At 39.4% G+C, this 20620-nt stretch overlaps 1 non-coding gene across 1 annotated transcript; it reads right to left on the minus strand.

Moving 5' to 3' along the window:
* Positions 1 to 245: 245 nt before the first annotated feature.
* LOC130953909 (small nucleolar RNA R71) lies at positions 246 to 353 on the minus strand. The gene has a single exon (XR_009076069.1). It is a non-coding gene; the product is annotated as a small nucleolar RNA R71 (small nucleolar RNA).
* Between the last annotated feature and the right edge of the window lie 20267 nt (positions 354 to 20620).

The raw sequence follows: 20620 nt of genomic DNA on the forward strand, positions 1-20620 counted from the left end.
ATTGCAAGTTCCATGGACTTCCATTGGAAGATCCTCATCAGTTTTTAGCTGAGTTCTTGCAAATCTGTGACACTGTCAAGACTAATGGGGTTGACCCTGAGGTCTACAGACTTGTGCTATTCCCTTTTGCTATAAGAGACAGAGCTAGGACATGGTTGGACTCACAACCTAAAGAAAGCCTGGACTCATGGGAAAAGCTAGTCAATGCCTTCTTGGCAAAGTTCTTTCCACCTCAAAAATTGAGTAAGCTTAGAGTGGAAGTCCAAACCTTCAGACAGAAGGATGGAGAATCCCTCTATGAAGCTTGGGAAAGATACAAACAATTGATCAGAAAATGTCCTTCTGACATGCTTTCTGAATGGAGCATCATAGGTATTTTCTATGATGGTCTCTCTGAACTATCCAAGATGTCTTTGGATAGCTCTGCTGGAGGATCTCTTCATCTGAAGAAGACGCCTACAGAAGCTCAAGAACTAATTGAAATGGTTGCAAATAACCAATTCATGTACACTTCTGAAAGGAATCCTGTGAACAATGGGACAAATCAGAAGAAAGGAGTTCTTGAGATTGATACTCTGAATGCCATTCTGGCTCAGAACAAGATATTGACTCAACAAGTCAATTTGATTTCTCAAAGTCTGTCTGGAATGCAAAATGCACCAAGCAGTACTAAGGATGCTTCATCTGAAGAAGAAACTTATGATCCTGAGAACCCTTCAATGGAAGAGGTGAATTACCTAGGAGAACTCTATGGAAACACCTATAATTCTTCATGGAGAAATCATCCAAATTTCTCATGGAAGGATCAACAGAGACCTCAACAAGGTTTCAACAACAATAATGGTGGAAGAAATAGGTTTAGCAATGGCAAGCCTTTTCCATCATCTTCTCAGCAACAGACAGAGAACTCTAAGCAGAACCACTCTGACTTAGCAACCATGGTCTCTGATCTAATAAAAACCACTCAAAGTTTCATGACTGAAACAAGGTCCTCCATTAGGAATTTGGAGGCACAAGTGGGACAGCTGAGTAAGAAAATTACTGAACTCCCTCCTAGTACTCTTCCAAGCAATACAGAAGAAAATCCAAAAGGAGAGTGCAAGGCCATCAACATGGCCGAATTTGGAGAGGAAGGAAAGGAAGTGAACGCCACTGAGGAAGACCTCAATGGGCGTGCACTGACCTCCAATGAGTTCCCCAATGAGGAACCATGGGAATCTGAGGCTCAAAATGAGACCATAGAGATTCCATTGGACTTACTTCTGCCATTCATGAGCTCTGACGAGTATTCCTCCTCTGAAGAAGATGAGTATGTCACTGAAGAGCAAGTTGCTAAATACCTTGGAGCAATCATGAAGGTAAATGACAAGTTATTTGGAAATGAGACTTGGGAGAACGAACCTCCTTTGCTCACCCAAGAACTGGATGACTTGTCTAGGCAGAAATTACCTCAAAAGAGACAAGATCCTGGGAAGTTTTCAATACCTTGTACCATAGGCACCATGACCTTCAAGAAGGCTCTGTGTGACTTAGGGTCAAGTGTAAACCTCATGCCTCTCTCTGTAATGGAGAAGCTAGGGATCTTTGAGGTGCAAGCTGCAAGAATCTCACTAGAGATGGCAGACAATTCAAGAAAACAAGCTTATGGACTTGTAGAGGATGTTTTGGTGAAGATTGAAGACCATTACATCCCTGCTGATTTCATAGTCCTAGAGACTGGGAAGTGCATGGATGAATCCATCATCCTTGGCAGACCCTTCCTAGCCACAGCAAAGGCTGTGATTGATGTTGATGGAGGTGAACTGATCATTCAAGTGAATGAAGAATCCTTTGTGTTTAAGACTCAAGGATATCCCTCTGTCACCATGGAGAGGAAGCATGAAGAGCTTCTCTCAACTCAGAGTCAAACAGAGCCCCCACAGTCAAACTCTAAGTTTGGTGTTGGGAGGCCACAACCAAACTCTAAGTTTGGTGTTGAACCCCCACATTCAAACTCTAAGTTTGGTGTTGGGAGGTTCCAACATTGCTCTGAGCATTTGTGAGGCTCCATGAGAGCCCACTGTCAAGCTACTGACATTAAAGAAGCGCTTGTTGGGAGGCAACCCAATGTTATATTTTATCTATTTTTTCTTTGTTATTTTATGTTTTTTGTAGGTTGATGATCATGAGAAGTCACAAAAACAATTGAAAAAGCAAAAACAGAATGAAAAACAGAAAGAAAAATAGCACACCTTGGAGGAAGATGTTGCTGGCGTTTAAACGCCAGTGAGGCTAGCAGATGGGCGTTTAACGCCCAGTCTGGCACCATTCTGGGCATTTAACGCCAAAAAGGGGCACCAGACTGGCGTTAAACGCCAGGAAAGGGCAAGAACCTGGCGTTAAACGCCAGAAATGGGCACCAGCCCGGCGTTTAACGCCAGAATTGGCTAAAAACGCAATTTTGCATGCCATTTGGTGCAGGGATGACTTTTCCTTGACACCTCAGGATCTGTGGACCCCACAGGATCCCCACCAACCCCACCACTCTCTCTCTTCTTCCCCATTCACCAATCACCTCAATACCTCTTCCCCAAAAAAAAACCCTTCACCTATCAAATCCCATCTTTTTCTTCACCACTCACATCCATCCTTCATAAAACCACACCTACCTCACCCTTCAAATTCAAACCACTTCCCCTCCCAAACCCACCCATACATGACCGAACCATGAGCCCCCCTCTCCTATATAAACCCTTCTTCACTCCTTCATTTTCACACAACCTAAACACCACTTCTCCCTCTCTTTGGCCGAACACAAAGCCATTCCCTTCTTCCTCATTTCTTTTTCTTCTACTCTCTTCTTTCTTCTTTTGCTCGAGGACGAGCAAACCTTTTAAGTTTGGTGTGGTAAAAGCATTGCTTTTTGTTTTTCCATAACCATTTATGGCATCCAAGGCCGGAGAAACCTCTAGAAAGAGGAAAGGGAAGGCAAAAGCTTCTACCTCCGAGCCATGAGAGATGGAGAGATTCATCTCAAGGGTGCATCAAGACCACTTCTATGAAGTTGTGGCCATGAAGAAGGGTCAACTTTGATCAAAAGGTTGGACCAAGTCCTCATATATATCTGTGAAGAGGACGCCCAATGGAAGAGAAATTCAAGAGGGAAGCCGGTTCAACTGAGAAGGCATGACCTCAAGCCCATCACTAAGAAAAGGATGGAGCAAACAAGAGATCCTCCTCCTCATGAAGTCCCTAAGATGCCTCAAGGGATGCACTTCCCTCCACAAAACTATTGGGAGCAAATCAACACCTCCCTAGGAGAATTGAGTTCCAACATGGGACAACTAAGGGTGGAGCACCAAGAACACTCCATTCTCCTCCATGAAATTAGAGAAGATCAAAGAATCATGAGAGAGAGCAACAAAGACAAGGAAGAGACATTGAGGAGCTCAAGCACTCCATAGGATCTTCAAGAGGAAGAACAAGCCGCCATCACTAAGGTGGACCCGTTCTTTAATTTCCTTGTTCTTTGTTTTTCTGTTTTTCGAAATTTTCATGCTTATGTTTGTCTATGTTTGTGTCTTATGATCATTAGTGTCTTAGTGTCTATGCCTTAAAGTTATGAATGTCCTATGAATCCATCACCTTTCTTAAAAGAAAACTGTTTTTATCACAAAAGAACAAGAAGTACAGGATTTCAAATTCATCTTTAAAACTAGCTTAATTAGTTTGATGTGGTGACAATACTTTTTATTTTCTGAATGTATGCTTGAACAGTGCATATGTCTTTTGAATTTGTTGTTCATGAATGTTAAAATTGTTGGCTCTTGAAAGAATGATGAAAAAGGAGACATGTTACTGAGGATCTGAAAAATCATTAAAATGATTCTTGAAGCAAGAAAAAGCAGTGAATACAAAAAAAAAGGGAGAAAAACGAAAAAAAAAGGGGAAAGAGAAAAAGAAAGAAATAAAGTTATGATCCAAGGCAAAAAGAGTGTGCTTAAGAACCCTGGAAACCTCTAATTGGGGACTTTAGCAAAGCTGAGTCACAATCTGAAAAGGTTCACCCAATTATGTGTCTGTGGCATGTATGTATCTGGTGGTAATACTGGAAGACAGAGTGCTTTGGGCCATGGCCAAGACTCAATAAGTAGCTGTGTTCAAGAATCATCATACTTAACTAGGAGAATCAATAACACTATCTGGATTCTGAGTTCCTAAAGAAGCCAATCATTCTGAATTTCAAAGGATAAAGTGAGATGCCAAAACTGTTCGGAGGCAAAAAGCTACTAGTCCCGCTCATCTAATTTGGAGCTAAGTTTCATTGATAATTTGGAGTCTATAGTATATTCTCTTCTTTTTATCTTATTTGATTTTCAGTTGCTTGGGGACAAGCAACAATTTAAGTTTGGTGTTGTGATGAGCGGATAATTTATATGCTTTTTGGCATTGTTTTTAGTATATTTTTAGTATGATCTAGTTAGTTTTTAGTATATTTTTATTAGTTTTTAGTTAAAATTCACTTTTCTGGACTTTACTATGAGTTTGTGTGTTTTTCTGTGATTTCAGGTATTTTCTGGCTGAAATTGAGGGACCTGAGCAAAAATCTGATTCAGAGACTGAAAAGGACTGCAGATGCTGTTGGATTCTGACCTCCCTGCACTCGAAGTGGATTTTCTGGAGCTACAGAAGCCCAATTGGCGCGCTCTCAACGGCGTTGGAAAGTAGACATCCTGGGCTTTCGAGCAATATATGATACTCCGTACTTTGCCCAAGATTTGATGGCCCAAACCGGCATTCAAAATCACCTTCAGAATTCCCAGCGTTAAACGCCGGAACTGGCACAAGAATGGGAGTTAAACGCCCAAACTGGCACCAAAGCTGGCGTTTAACTCCAAGAAGAGTCTCTACACGAAAAATGCTTCATTGCTCAGCCCAAACACACACCAAGTGGGCCCGGAAGTGGATTTTTATGTCATTTACTCATCTTTGTAAACCTTAGGCTACTAGTTCTCTATAAGTAGGACCTTTTACTATTGTATTTGGAATCTTCTGATCTTTGGAATCTTTTGATCTTTAGATCTTTTGATCACTTTGGGAGGCTGGCCATTCGGCCATGCCTAGACTTTGTTCTTATGTATTTTCAACGGTGGAGTTTCTACACACCATAGATTAAGGTGTGGAGCTCTGCTGTACCTCGAGTATTAATGCAATTACTATTGTTCTTCTATTCAATTCCGCTTGTTCTTGTTCCAAGATATCACTTGTTCTTCAACTTGATGAATGTGATGATCCGTGACACTCATCATCATTCTCACCTATGAACGTGTGACTGAAAACCACCTCCGTTCTACCTTAGATTGAGTAAATATCTCTTGGATTCCTGATACACGATGCATGGTTGATCGCCTGACAACCGAGCGCTCGCCTGACAAACGAGCCAGCCATTCCGTGAGATCAGAGTCTTCGTGGTATAGGCAAGAACTGATGGCGGCATTCAAGAGAATCCGGAAGGTCTAACCTTGTCTGTGGTATTCTGAGTAGGATTCAATGATTGAATGACTGTGACGTGCTTCAAACTCCTGAGGGCGGGGCGTTAGTGACAGACGCAAAAGAATCACTGGATTCTATTCCGGCCTGATTGAGAACCGACAGATGGATAGCCGTGCCGTGACAGGGTGCGTTGAACATTTCCAATGAGAGGATGGGAGGTAGCCACTGACAACGGTGAAACCCTTGCATAAGCTTGCCATGGAAAGGAGTAAGAAGGATTGGATGAAGACAGTAGGAAAGCAGAGAGACGGAAGGGACAGTATCTTCATACGCTTATCTGAAGCTCTCACCAATGATATACATAAGTATCTCTATCTTTATCTTTATGTTTTGTTCATCATCTATACCCATTTGAGTCTGCCTGACTAAGATATACAAGGTGACCATAGCTTGCTTCATACCAACAATCTCCGTGGGATCGACCCTTACTCGCGTAAGGTTTATTACTTGGACGACCCAGTGCACTTGCTGGTTAGTTGTGCGAAGTTGTAGTGATCACGATTTCGCACACCAGTAAGCCACGTTTTGCTCTTCGAATTTCCAGCTTTGATTTCGAGTTTCATGAGAAAAAATGTTGAGATTTTGGGCTCTTTGATGTTATAGGACCCAACTCTCTTGAAGAAGAAGGTTAACCTTGTCTCCTTGGACCTTGGGTGTGGTAAAATTCTCAATCCTAGTGTAATTTGTTGTTCTATGATGTTTGGGTATTGAGATGTTGTGTATGGGTATGATGATTGTGGCTTAGGTTGTGTATGTATGAATATTGGAGCCTGATTAGTGATATTGAAAAGCTTGAAAAGGGATTTGGTGGTGAAAAATCTGTTCTTGGAGGTGTTGAGGCCTTGAGAGCTTGAGAAAAAGTGGTTTGGAAGTGCTCCGGTTGAGCTTGGGAAATCGGCTAAGGTATGGTCTCGGTTTCTCGTATCTAATATGTAATGTGGTAGGAAATACTTAGGCTAGAGGCCCTAAGATAGGCATTGAATTTTTGGTGTTGTTGAATGGTTGAAATATATGATGTGGTCATATATGTGATGATGATTATTGATGCCTTGATAGTACGATGTATGAGATATATGCATGTTGTGATATATGCTTGATGATTGGTTATGGTTGAATTGTGGGTTGAACCATGTTGATGGTGAGTATGATATTGATTGTGTACAATGATGATTTATTGGAATTGGTATTGTTGATAATTGGCATGAGGAAGAGTATATGATATGTCAATTTGTTTGAGTTTGAGCCACTTGGGTGAAGTGGGTTAAAATGATGGGATAGTGATTTTGGTAAATTGTGGTAAAGTGTCAATGTGTGAGTTGAGGAGGCTTGAAGTTGAATTTAATATATTTTGATTGATTTCAAAGAAAAGGGATGAAATTGGCATGTTTTGATTGATTTTGAAAAGAGTTGAAAATGGCTTGTTTTGAAAATGGCACTTTGTGGTTTTGTATGAAAAACATGGTTTTTGGGCATATTTTGACGGGACATAACTTGGACTACGGATCTCTGTTTTGTGCCAAATCCATTTAGAAATGAAATTTGATCCAGGATGTCCATGCCGTTCGAAGAACGGGTTAAAAACGATTTAAAATAAGGAAGTTATGTCCATCGGAAGATTTGGGGTTGAATCTGTGAAATTCTGCAGTTTTTGACTTAGAAAATTTTTAGCAGAATGACCCCCCGCGCGTAGGCGCACTTGGCACGTACGCGCCGTTCTTCAAGAAAGCGCCATCCACGCGTGCGCGTGGTGTGCGCGAGCGCGCCGATGTGCTGCACCCAATGCCCAGCCATTTTCCAGAAAGTTGTGCCAGAACTGTGCCAGATTTATGCCTGGGGCATGAGAGCACCCACGCGTATACGTGGCTGACGCGTACGCATCGCTCGCCTATTTTTCAATCCACGCGTTAGCGTGCATGACGCATACGCATCGATGAGTTTTGTGGCCATCCACGCGTGCGCGTGGAGTACGCGTACGCGTGGCCCCGTTTTCATCCCAAAGTTGAATTTTGAGTTTTAAAAGCCGAATTTCATACTTCAAAGCCTCCGATCTCACCACTTGTGTCTTAAATCATTATGATATGCCTAGCAATGAGAAAAGGAGCTAGAGGATGTGGTAACCCCCGAGTGAAGCAAGGGAATAATGAATGATCAATGAGGATCAAAGATGATTATGTGAGAGGCGGAGGATGGTGGTGGAAGTGCTTGTTATGCCATGGACCGTAGGGCCGTAATTGTTAATGAATTTGGCTGGTTATGGATTTAACCGTGAGCCGGATGGCTAGATTATTGCCGTGTTACGGCGGAGCCATGATTATGGCTATGTATAAAGGCATATATGCTGTTGAATGAATTGTGAATGTTGTACTTCCACTGTTGGAGATGAGAGTTTCCCTGGAAGGAAGCAGTGGCTAGCCACCACGTGCTCCAAGTTGAGACTCGAAGCTCTTTTGACCCTATGTCGTAAGGGTGGCCGGGCACTGTGAAAGCTCGGATGAGCTCGCCCCCGTAAATATAGATCATGATTATGATCAAGTTTATGATGAGTATAACTCGAGTTGGGGATGCGCAACAGAGGGACAGTCCAATGGTTAGCTACCAGGACTTGTCGGGTTGGCTCTATAACCGACAGATGATATCATCAGCCATTATGGACAGGCATTCATCATATGCATACTATGTGGATTGATTGAGATTGCCTATTTGACTGCATATTACTTGCTATTTGTCTAAATGCCTTACTTGTTCCTATTTGTATATCTCTTGTCTGATATAACTGTGTTTGCTACATTATACTCCTGTTGGTGGTTGGGAGGCGTGAAGGAATTGGAAAGGGAAGTATTAGTTAGACTGAAGAATCTTTAGTCAGTCGCCACATATGGTTTATCTTGTTTATAAGCTTTGATATTATCTGGAGGAAGTTCTAGGATTGCCTTTGGCTTTCCTCTATTATTATGTATTATATATGTGGAAGCTGTTACCATCCTGGGGACCTCTGGTTCTCACCCATACGGATTTTGTGGTTTTCAGATGCAGGACGTGAGGTTTCTCGCTGAGGCCTGCTGGAGACTTCTGGATTTGCGAAGATCCTTTGTTCTTAGGACTCTGTTTTAGTTTATATGATTTGCTTAGATACTTTTATCTCTATTAAATAATACAAACTGTGATGGCTCCTCTTATAGGAGATTTTGGAGGATAGGTTTTATGTATTTGTGTCCATTTGGGTTTCCTTTGGGGTTTTTCTTATTTTATCATATGTATATATTGCTATATGCTCGGACCGGTTATCTTCGCAGCCTGATTTTGAGTCTTGATATTCCTGTTTTTGACACTCCTTTGTATATATATAATCTTGCGTTGGTTTATCCTTGTTCGTTACGTTATCGATCGGAGTGTTGCGCTTTTGAGTTGCAATTTTTGTTTACCCTTTTTTCTACAAAGGCTCCTAGTTATAGTCAATCATTCATACTACTATACATACTAAATTTTTATTTTAGAGGTCGTAATGCCTTGCCATCTCTGAATTATGACTTAAGCATAAGACTCTGTATGGTAGGGTGTTACACCAATGCCATTACCATCCAACACAACATTCAAGTGGATAAAATTATTATCCTTGACCTTTACTTTCCCACTTGAATATGGGTTACTGCAGACGGATGGTCAACTTAGATCTCTTTGTGGCTATAAGAGTAAGAGGAAAATGGTTAATGGTAGGAGTTTTCTTGCAAGGTTCCATATGGTTGCATGCTCCAAATTGAAGTACAAGGGTTGGTGTAGAGCTCGATTGAATCAGTCTAGGAAGATGTTTGGACGCTTAAATGAGAATTCCAAGGCTGAACCACCCGGATGGAATCATGATAATCAACTTGAAGGCGGGTGTAGAAACAAGATTTAGGATCCGGGAATATATGAGGATCAATTTTGGGAGCTCAAAGCTTGTGAAGAACTCCATCAAAGCTTGAGGAATTTACTTGGTATTGATAGAGCTTCTTGGAAGTCCAAGCATTGGTGAAAGTTTCGAGACGAGTTCAAGCACAAGCCACCATGACAAGGAGCTCACCAAATGTCCAACTTAAGGACAATAACTAAAAGTGCTAGGTGGGAGACAACCCACCATGGTATGATCGTTCTTTTCTCTCTTCTTAGTTTTCCTTTTCAGTGACTCTTCTCATTATTAGTATATATAGTTTGCATCTTCATCTGCGTATTGCATAAAAAAAGGGATCGACGCGCCAGCGCCTGGTGTGCATCCGCGTCCTTTGTGGATGCGACATGAGTTAGATTGAACAGAGAGTGGCGGGAGCTGGGCAAGAAATGTGCCTTAGGCACAATCCCTCCCACGCACACGCATACTGTACATGTGCGCGCCGCGTCCACTTTTGGCGACGCACGCGTCCGCACCCTTGGCGCATCCACGTGCATAAGGAAATTGGCGTAAGAGTATGTCTTGGCCGAAAGTTGTGCTGGCTTCGCGCTGGGATAGTGCTGGATGCACAAAATAGCCCACGCGTACGTGTCCTTGACGCGTACGCGTCACCTTCACCACAAGGCCACCCACACGTGCGCGTACATGACGCGCACGCGTCGCACGCCTTTTCAGCACCAATACAAAGTTACAGAGAGTTGTGAGTGCGCGGTGTGAGCCTCGCACTAGAGGCACCACCTTGGCCACACTGACGCATCCGCGTCCCCTTTCATTTGTGCACATCCACGCGTCCGCACGCAGTACGCGTACGCGTCGCATGCACTGCCCAGTTTCGTCTTCTTACTTCTTTCTCGCTACCTTTTTCTTCTTCCTTTCTCACTTTCCTCTCCTCCCCTCTCATCCTTATTCCCCTTCTATCCTTCTATTTGTTACATATGCATACTCGCATTCATGGCATTTTAACTTCGTTGTTTCTTCTCCCTCTTTTCTATAATTGTTGTTTTCACATTGGTGTTACAAATTTTCTTACTCAACTGTTGCATATTTCTTGCATTATTTTGGGTGCTCCTTGACTTGTTTGCTATTTAGTTGTCTTGCCCTATGCTTCTATTATTTTCTCACTTACATGTTGTAGCTACCATGTAGTTGAGATTCTCATTATCTGGCATTAACCCACCCATATTCTATTTGTTTTCTTATCTTTGTTTCTGGGTTACTTTTCTTCCTTTTTCTCTTCTTTCAGGATGGCCACCGAGAAGGGAAAGGGAAAGCTTCTCAATGGTGTGACAGACAAGTTCATCTGCACAATCTTTGGAGAAAAGCTTCAGTTGTAGCAACTCGTCCACTTGCACATCTTAGCATGCACTGAGGAGACGGTGCAACCTTTAAGTGTGGGGAGGTCGATACCGTCTCTGTGGGTTAGTCACTTTCTTCTCAACACCAATTTTAGGATTTTTCTTTGTTAGTCCACTATTGCATTTGCATGTTTGATTGCATGTTTGTTTGTTTTTGTGCATATTTTACCACTGCTTGGTTGAAATGATGAATTCTTCTTCAAGAAACTTCTTATAGCATTTCACTAATTTAAATAAAATTTTTGTTAAACTTGTTTGAAGAAATATTATATTAGAACATGATTTTAGAGCTCGAACACACAAAACCAGTGAGATTTTGAGCCTAATTGATTGGTTGCATCTTATCAACCAATGTTCTAATTTTGGTGTGTGTTGTTCTCTCTAAAATTGTGATCTATATCTTGCTTAATTCTATATTTCCATTATTTAATGTATGCATGCACTTATATGATTGAGGCCTTGTTTCACTTAGCTTACATACCCATATGGCCTTACCCTTTCATTATCCTTTGCAAACCAATTTGAGCCTATTTTACCCCATTTGTTCTTTATTTTAGCACATCATTAACTCTAAGCGAAAAACAATAATGTCCCTAATTTGAATCCATGGTTAGCCTAGACTAGTGAGAGTGCTCATGAATTAAGTGTGGGAAAATTGGGATTGAAAACAATTGGTTTGAGAACTAGGTGTTGTGTGGTCTTGAGAAAATATGAACAAGAATGTTAATCACATGTTTATGCATGCAATACTTTAATCATATACATTGAGAAAAACATAAGAAAAGAAAAGAAAAATGGAAAAAATATGAGAAAAAGAAAAGAAAAAAAGAGCAAATAATAAAAAAGGGATAAAATACCCCAAGTTAAGTAATAATATCAATGCATATGAGTTGTACTTAAATTTGGGATGCTTGAATATGTGCAAAACATGGTTAATGTATAGTTAGGTTGTGTATTTTGATTACATGGATTGTCCTAAGTTAGGTGGGAAGTTTAGGTTAATAAAGGATTCATATTCTAGTTCACTTGACCAAATACAATCCTACCTTGACCTTAACCCCATTAAAATCCTTAAAAGACCTCTTGATATGTGTATCTGTGCATTAATTATTTGTTGATTGGTAGAAGAAGAGCAAGTCTTAGAAAACAAGGTTAGTAGAGAATTGAGAGAATCGAACCTTAAACACCTGAGCGATTAGAGTGTATTCACTTTCAGTGAGGGTTCGATGCTCGATTCTTTGTTCCCGGTTTTCATGAGCTATTTTCTTCTGCAAGTTTATTTGTACTTCATTTTATGATTTGAATTAGTGAAATCCAGTTCATATTTTTTCTTGAAAGGTTTATTTACTTTTCACCAAGTAGGTAAAAGCATTTTGCGTCTAGCTGCATTCATATAGATAGGTTGCATTTCATACATCCTACCATTCCTCTTCACTCTTATAGTTTCTCTTGAGCTTAGCATGAGGACATGCTAATGGTTAAGTGTGGGGAGATTTGATGTACTACTATTTAGTGGTATATCTTGTGCTTAATTGAGTGGATTTTATCCACTAATCTCACACTTATTCATTGAATTCGCATGTTTTACATTTTCCTTCTTGATTTTGTGCTATAATTGAAAATACGTTTCTTTGGTTATAATTTAGCAATGTTTAATCCTCTCTTATTACCATTCGATGCCTTGATATGGGTGTTAAGTGTTTTCAGATATTATAGGGCAGGAATGGCTTAAATGATGGAAAGGAAGCATGCAAAAGTGGAAGGAATACAAGAAATTGAAGGAACTATAAAGCTGTCAACCCTGACCTCTTTGCACTCAATCGATCATAACTTGAGCTACAAAGGTCCAAATGAGGCAGTTCTAGTTACGTTGGAAAGTTAACATCTGGGACTTTGCAACGATATATAATTTGCTATAGTTAACCTGGCGTTTAAGGACGCGCATGCGCAAAGCACGCGCACGCGCAAATTTGGCCAAAAGTCCATCGGCGCGCACGCACACTTGGCGCGTACGCGTGACATGTGCGACGTACTACGACTGCAGAAATCGCTGGGGGCGATTTTTGGGCTGTTTTGACCCAGTTTTCGGCCCAGAAAATACAGATTAGAGGCTACAGAGTGGGGGAATCATTCATTCATCATTCACTTCTCATTATTCACAATTTTTAGGTTTTAGATGTAGTTTTCTAGAGAGAGTGTGGCTCTCTCCTCTCTCTTAGATTTTAGGATTAGGATTTCTTCTTCTTCTCAATTCCAGGTTCAATGTTCTTTTAATTTAGTTTCTCTTTTATTTGTTTATGAACTCCATGTTAGATTTGATTTCTTTATTTAATGCAATTTGAGGTATTTCATATTTATGATTTTAATTTAGCTTTTTACATTCTTAGCTTGTGTTGAGTAATTGGAGACACTTGAGTTATCAAACTCCTTGTTGATTGAAAATTGGAATTCTTTGCTGATTGATTTGAATTTTCCTAACTCTAGTCTTTTCTTAGGAATTGACTAGGACCTGAGGAATCAAATTTATTTATCCACTTAACATATCTTCATAGTTAGAGGTTGACCAAGTGGGAGCAAAAGCCAATTCTCATCACAATTGATAAGGATAACTAGGATAGGACGTCCAATTCTTAGACCTTGCAAGGGTTTTCATGATAATTAGTTTACTTTCTTGTCATTTACATTCCTTGTTCAAACATTTCAAAAACCCAAAAAGATACTTTTCTCATAACCAATAATAAGAACACCTCCCTGCAATTCCTTGAGAGGTGACCCGAAGTTTAAATACTTCGGTTATTAATTTTTATTGGGTTTGCTTTAGTGACAAACAAGTTTTTACATGAAAGGATTCTTTGTTGGTTTAGACGCTATACTTTCAACGAGAATTTATTTGTGAAATGCTAGATCATGCAAGAATCCATTCGTCAAAACACGATAGCTAATACTCCAAGTGCTGACAAAGACAAGGATGTTGACTTGGATGAAGAGTATTTCGAAGAGGGAGATCATGAAATGGTTGGAACTATTTAGATTATTCCAATTGAATACTTGGGTTAGTATGAAGGCAACCCTGAAGAAAATTATGACATGGATGCTGAAGAAGCTTTTTCTTTCATCTGGTATGAGGATGAACCAGGGTACTTTCTGAGGCATTCTGAAAAACAAAAATCTCATCTTCGCCCACTTTATATTACTACTACTTTGAGTGGAATTAAAGTAAGTAAATTTTTAATTGATGGCGGAGCAACAATAAGTCTCTTACCGAAGAGGATACTGATGAAAGTTGGTAAGCATCCTAATGATTTGGTTCCCACCAACATTGCTGTAACAGACTTTAGTGGTGCTTCTACTCCTGCGAAAGGTCTGGTTACCTTGGGGGTGAAAGTGGGGTCTTCTGAGCAAAATACTGTTTTGTGGTAGTGCCTTCGAGGGCAAGTTATAATGCTTTACTGGGTCGGGACTGGATTCATGGAGTTGGAGCTGTACCATCTACTGTGCATCAGAGTGTCCTCCTTAGGACAAAATATGGAAAGCTTGAAATTGTTAAGGCTGATTCAAATTTGTATGTCGAACAGCTGCATGTCGATTTTAGGGTATATAGTCCGAAATTGAAGCCTTTAAATATTGACAGGGTGTTAAATTCTTACAACTGTGAGGGCTGATATTTGTTTTCAGAAGGTCTGACGGTGAAACTGCGTCATCCACATCTTACTATGCCCCCAACTGGTTTGGATTGTTCATCTTAAAATTGATTCGAGACGTTGTTCGATGGAACATGCCCAAGATGTCTCAGATTACCTGGTGATTTTAAATAATTATATAAGTAATTTCCTTTCAGTAGAGAATAAATTTGGTTCTTCTGATGAAGTTGAATCATTTAGGAACGTAATTTCTTCTTTTAGAAGCAACAATTCAATGTCTTCAATCAAATTTAGTCATAGTTTAAGTTTTTCTTCATTATGTAATTCAAATGATATTTTAAGTGAAACTGTTGATAAAATATCAGAAGTTCATTGTAGAAAATGAAGCTGTTGTTAATCCAGCAAATTCTCAAGTTCATTTTATTCCTAATGAATCTGTTGATTTCTCTTTTGATTGCATCTATGATGTAGAACTTTTGGGTTTTGAAAAATATTCAATAAAAGATGGGGATCACTTAAAAGGATTTGAATCCTAAGATCCTTTAGAGGAAATTAATTTGGGATCTGTTGATGATGTTTGAATTACTTATATCTGTAAAGATCTTGCGGATCTTTTTCAAACTGAACTTTTCCATCTTTTACATGAGTTTAAAGATTGTTTTGCTTGGGATTATCATGAGATGCCTGGTCTCGATCGTTCTCTCGTAGAACATCAATTAGCATTGAAATCAAATGCTCGACCTGTGAAGCAAACTCCTCGACGTTTTGCTCCAAAAATCAATCAAAAGTTTAAGGAAGAAATAGAATAGTTGATTAAAGCGAAATTTATTTGTACCATGCGTTATGTTGAATGGGTTTCATATATTGTTCCTATAATGAAGAAAAATAGAAAATTAAGGGTGTGTATTGATTTTAGAGATTTGAATAATGCCACCCCAAAAGATGAATATTTCATGCCCATAGCAGATATGTTAATTGATTCTGCAGCAGGGAACAACATTTTAAGTTTTATGGATGGTTATTCAGGATATAACCAAATCATCATTGCGAAAGATGATGTGTCCAAAACTGCTTTCCGTTGTCCTGGGGCATTAGGCACTTATGAGTGGGTAGTTATGCCTTTCGGTTTAAAAAATGTTGGTGCAACTTACCAACGTGCAATGAATACCATATTCTATCAGTGAATCAACACATTGACCACTTAAGAAAGGCGTTTGTTACTATGCGGAAAAAGGGATTGAAAATGAATCCTTTGAAATGTGCCTTTGGTACGTCGGCGAGAAACTTCCTAGGTTTTGTTGTTCACAAAAAAGGGATTGCAATCGATAAGAGTAAGGCTGACGCAATTTTAGCATTGTCTTCTCCTAAATCGAAAAAAGAAGTGCAATCGTTCCTGGGGAAAGTAAATTATCTCCGAAGGTTTATTTTGAATCTTTCCAATCGAACTCGAGTATTTGCACCCTTAGTAAAGCTAAAGAATGATTCACAGTTCGAATGGACACATGAGCATCAACAGGCATTTGAATCGATAAAGGCTTATTTATCTAAGGCTCCAATAATGGCAAATGTTCGTCCACATGAGCCCTTGAAATTGTACATTGCAGCATCTATAAAAATAATTGGGTGTATGTTAGCCCAAGATGATGAGAATGGACATGAACGGACGATTTATTACCTTAGTCGAGTTTTGACTGATATCGAGGCAAGGTATTCTCCAATAGAAAGATTGTGTTTATCCCTATATTATTCATGCATGAAATTAAAGTGTTATATTGTAGCCAAACCTGTCAAAGTTATTGCACAAACTGATCTTGTCAAGTACATGTTGAGTTTTCCAATGTTACGAGGTCGTTTGGAGAAATGGGTGTTAGCTTTGACAGAATTTGATTTGCAGTATGTCCCAGCAAAAGCTATGAAAGGCCAAGTTATTGCAGATTTTTTAGTTGATAACTCGAATAATTTGAATGGCCAGGGGGTAAATGTACTCGACATTTAAGGTCGTCGATTATTGAAAGTTATATTTTGATGGATCAAAGCACAAGGATGGTGCAGGGGTAGGAATTCTCATTGTGTCACCAGAAGGAATCTCAAAAGAATTTTTGTTCGAGCTAAAGTATCCTTACTCAAATAATATGGCAGAGTACGAGGCTTTGATTTTAGGCTTGGAAATCTTAATCGGGAAAGGTGCTTTGGAAGTCCAGATCCTAGGGAATTCTCAATTGGTCTTGAAACAATTGTCAAAGGAGTTCAAGTGTAACAATGAGAGGTTGCAGAAATATTTGGCAACAGCTTGAAAATTGTTAACTTCTTTTCGAAAAGTCTCACTGGTCCATATCCCAAGGATCCAGAATGAAACTGCTAACGAGTTGGCCTAGAATGCTTCGAGATACAGGATAGGCCCAGAAACATTAAAAAAGTTGGCAAATATCCGCCAAATATTGGTGCTTGTGGATGAAAGAGATGTTCTATGTATGGATGATTGGGAAGATAATGATTGGAGGAAACCCATTGCTAAGTATTTAAAGAATCCTAGCAATCGAGTCGATAGAAAGATAAAATTACGAGCAATGAATTTTGTCTTGATGGCTGATGCGTGAGCATCTTTTCTATCTTTTCCTAGTGAATTTGCATGGATTTTGTTGAGTTTAATCAAGAATTAATTATATTTTAGCCACTATGGATGCTATTTTGAGTTTTGTGCAATACTGTTTATTTTAGGTAGCATTCGACTGGATTTGATAAAGTTTCTACAGCACAAGAATCAAAGGAGATGGCTGCGAGGAGCGACGCGCACGCGTGCCTGGCGCGTGCGCATGATTTGGAGGTATCCATGGCGACGCGTACGCGTGACTGACGCGTACACGTGAATTGAAGATTTGCTCAGTGACACGTGCGCGTGACCGACGCATCCGCATGACTTGCGGAAAAGACCATCGACGCGTACGCGTGACATGCGCCACGTGCAGAAAAATGTAGAAAAATGCTGGGGGCAATTTTTGGGATGTTTTGACCCAGTTTCTAGCCCAGAAAACACAGATTAGAAGCTGAAGAATGGACAAATCAAGTGGTCTCCACCCATCAGCTGAAGACTTGTTAATTAATTCGAATTTAAATTCAAATCTAATTTTTAGGAAAAGATATTAGTTTTAATTTTAGATAATTAGATTTTAAATTTATGAGGATTAGTTATAAATAGGAATTTAGATGCCATCGGATTAAACACGGTACATTTTTATCTGAATCCTTATTTTCCCTCTCAATCATGAGCAACTAATCCTCCATTGTTAAGGTTAGGAGCTCTGTCTATTTGTATGGATTGATTCGTTTGATCTTTCTAATTTAATCCATTATTTCAATAATTGTTTTCGTTCTTTATTTTATAAATTTGGGTGGAACGGAAGTATAACCCATGTTCTAATTAAGTTCTTGTAAAACTTGGAAAAGCTCTTTACTTGAACAACAGCTTGAAAACATATTATCCTGAATTTCTAAATGTTTGTATTTAATGGGATATGTGACATATAATCCCCTTATTTTTGGATAATTAGGATTCTTGTGGCATATAAACTGGAATTTGATCATCACCCTCTAATTGGAATAAATTGACCAAGGAATTGGCAGTTAATGAATTTTAGAAGAGACTAGGAAGGTTTAAAGAATTAGGGTCTAGTCACATATAGTTTGCCATGAATTAAATCTTGCATGATTAAAATAGCTAGTAAGAAAAATTAATCCAGAAAAATAGATAACTCTGAAACCTTAACTATCTTCTCCATATTTTATTCCCAACTCATTGCTGCTTGCTTTCTGAAATTCTTAATTTACTGTTTAATGCTCTTTGAATACCAAAACACTCTTTTCTGTTTGTCTAACTAAGCCAATCACTTAACCATTGTTGCTTAGTCCATCAATCCTCGTGGGATCGACCCTTACTCACGTAAGGTATTACTTGGTACGACCCGGTGCACTTGCTGGTAAGTTGTGGGTTATAAAATACCGCACCAAATTTTTGGCACCGTTGCCGAGGATTGATAGTAATTAACAACTATTAGTTGTTTGATTGCTTAGATTAGGCGTTTTAAGTTTTAATTTTATTTAATTTTTGTTTTAGTATTATTTTCAATATATATATATATATATATATATATATATATATATATATATATATATATATATAGCGCTAATATTTTCCCATAATTTCTGAAATTAAGTTTTTTGTTACCTGGTTAATTTTGTTTTAATTTTTTCTATCTAACTTTTTTTTAATTTTCGATTATTTTTTAGAATAATTAGTATCTTTATTTTATTTCTTTACACAGGTTACCTCACAGGGACTTCTCTGCACTCTGACGTAGAGATTCCCATTTTTTTCTTGTTTTCTATTTGTGTATGCGCATGAACAGAGACAAAGAATATCTCTTAGACTTTGATCTCGAACCTGAAAGGACTTTCAGGCAACGTTTACAACAGGCAAGACTTTACAAGGCTACAGAATCCATTATGGACCCTAATGATGCTGATAATGCCAATGTGGCAAACCCGAATGGGAATGAACAACAAAGGAGAGTACTTGGCTCTTTCTCCGCTCCTACAGCAGATTTGTATGGAAAAAGCATTGTGGTGCCTCCTATAGCTGCGAACAACTTTGAGTTGAAGCCACAATTAGTCACCCTGGTACAACAAAACTGCTAGTATCACGGTCTTTCCCACGAAGACCCAAATCAATTTATTTCTAGTTTTCTGCAAATCTGTGATACTGTGAAGATAAATGGAGTAAACCCATATGTGTACAAACTCATGCTCTTCCCGTTTGCTCTGAGGGATGGAGCAAAGCTATGGCTAGATTCCCAATCCAATGAGAGTTTGGATACATCGAACAAGGTGGTTACTAAGTTTCTCACTAAATTTTTTCCACCAAATAAGCTGACTAAGCTTAGGGTGGAGGTTTAGACCTTCAGGCAAAAGGATGGTGAGACTCTGTATGAAGCTTGGGAGAGATACAAGTGGTGCACGAAATTGTGATCATCAATGGCGCCATCAACATGGTACGCTCAATTACAATCTCAAATAATTATCACAACTTCGCACAACTAACCAGCAAGTGCACTGGGTCGTCCAAGTAATAAACCTTACGCGAGTAAGGGTCGATCCCACGGAGATTGTTGGTATGAAGAAAGCTATGGTCATCTTATAAATCTCAGTCAGGAGGATTCAAATGGTTATGGAGGATTGATAATTAAAAGATGAATAAAACATAAAATAAAGATAGAGATACTTATGTAATTCATTGGTGAGAATTTCAGATAAGCGTATGGAGATGCTTTGTCCCTTCCGTCTCTCTGCTTTCCTACTGTCTTCATCCAATCCTTCTTACTCCTTTCCATGGCAAGCTGTATGTTGGGCATCACCGTTGTCAATGGCTACAGTCCCGTCCTCTCAGTGAAAATGTTCAACGCGCGCTGTCACAGCACGGCTATTCATCTGTCGGTTCTCGATCATGTCGGAATAGAATCCAGTGATTCTTTTGCGTCTGTCACTAACACCCCACAATCGCGAGTTTGAAGCTCGTCACAGTCATTCAATCCCTGAATCCTACTCAGAATACCACAGACAGGGTTTAGACCTTCCGGATTCTCAAGAATGGCCGCCAATGGATTCTAGCTTATACCACGAAGATTCTGATTAAGGAATCCAAGAGATATACATTCAAGCCTTGTTTGCATGTAGAACGGAGGTGGTTGTCAGGCACGCGTTCATAAGTGAGAATGATTATGAGCGTCACATAATCATCACATTCATCATGTTCTTGGGTGCGAATGAATATCTTAGAACAAGAATAAGCTGAATTGAATGGAAAATAGTAGTAATTGGATTAATACTCGAGGTACAGCACAGCTCCACACCTTAATCTGTGGTGTGTAGAAACTCCACCGTTGAAAATACATAAGTGATAATGGTGATCATTGGCTTCGGCCCCAGAGAGGGAACCAGAAGAACCAAGATGAAAATACAGTAGCAAAAGGTCTTATTTATAGAGAACTAGTAGCTTAGGGTTTACAGAAATGAGTAAATGACGTAAAAATCCACTTCCGGGCCCACTTGGTGTGTGTTTGGGCTGAGCATTGAAGCTTTCATGTGTAGAGAATTTTCTTGGAGTTAAATGCCAG

Source organism: Arachis stenosperma, chromosome 9, assembly GCF_014773155.1.
Source record: "Arachis stenosperma cultivar V10309 chromosome 9, arast.V10309.gnm1.PFL2, whole genome shotgun sequence".
NCBI lineage: Eukaryota > Viridiplantae > Streptophyta > Magnoliopsida > Fabales > Fabaceae > Arachis > Arachis stenosperma.